This window comes from Mus caroli, chromosome 10 (assembly GCF_900094665.2).
Source record: "Mus caroli chromosome 10, CAROLI_EIJ_v1.1, whole genome shotgun sequence".
In the NCBI taxonomy this organism is placed as follows: Eukaryota; Metazoa; Chordata; class Mammalia; order Rodentia; family Muridae; genus Mus; species Mus caroli.
In genome coordinates, this window is record NC_034579.1 from 50,130,185 (window position 1) to 50,131,338 (window position 1,154).

Here is a 1,154-nt window from a genome sequence, read left to right on the forward strand (position 1 = left end):
GCTGTTCATCACCAAAGGAAGTCAGGACTGGAGCTCATGCAGGTCAGAAAGCAGGAGCTGATGCAGAAGCCATGGAGGGATGTTCTTTACTGGTTTGCTTCCCCTGGCTTGCTTAGCCTGCTCTCTTATAGAACCAAGACTATCAGCCCAGAGATGGTTCCACCCACAAGGGGCCTTTCCCCCTTGATCACTAATTGAGAAAATGCCTTACTCATGGAGGCATTTCCTTAACTGAAGCTCCTTTCTCTGTGATAACTCCAGTTGTGTCAAGTTGACACAAAACTAGCCAGTATACCTTCCAAAAGAGAATCATGAACTAGGAATGCAGACATATGGAGGATATTTCCTATTAACAATATGCCAGACAAAGATTTTGTGTTTTCAACATCAGAAATAATTGTTATTTCAGTCAATTATTACATGTCTGTTTGTTGCTGGTGTAATTCTTTATTTGCACACTGTTTCCTTTTATATATAAAGACCTTTCTTCTAGTTTCTTTTTTCCCCATGTTTCCACTCAATACTTCTTAGAGGCTCATAAACCAAGTACTGTTTATGTTCAACTTTCCTGAAAATGAAACTTTAATCCTTGTAAGGTAGTTGAATTATGTATACAATCATCAGACAGTAGTGAAGTTTCCTCAGCACTTTAAGGATTTCAATACTATTCTTTAGGTCAGATCCGATTGTTAATCTTCATTGCCAATATGAGTGGATTTAAAATTACCTAGAAGGTATTTTTTATCAAGGTATAGATATTTGTCTGTGAAGGACCAAGTTACCTTAAATAGGAGTAACTCTATTCAATGGACTGAGGTTCCATAGTCATAAAAATGTGAAAAAGAGAAACCCAGCAGAGAACCAGAATGCCCTTTCTTAATCTCTCTACCAAGCTGAAAGTTTGTAGCTCTCTCCCTCCTACACAGTCCTGAAAACATGTCTTTCCCAACATGCTGGGCTATATCTCTATGCTTTGAAATGCTTGTATCCTCCCTTGTTTTTGTCAGTTATTCTGCCATAGCAATTTTCAAAATAACTAATAGAAATGTCCACTAAAAGTGGGTTGCTGTGATAATCCTAACCATGTAATTAATAAACATCCATGGAAGAAGTTACAGAGACAAAGTTTGGAGCTGAGACGAAAGGATGGACCA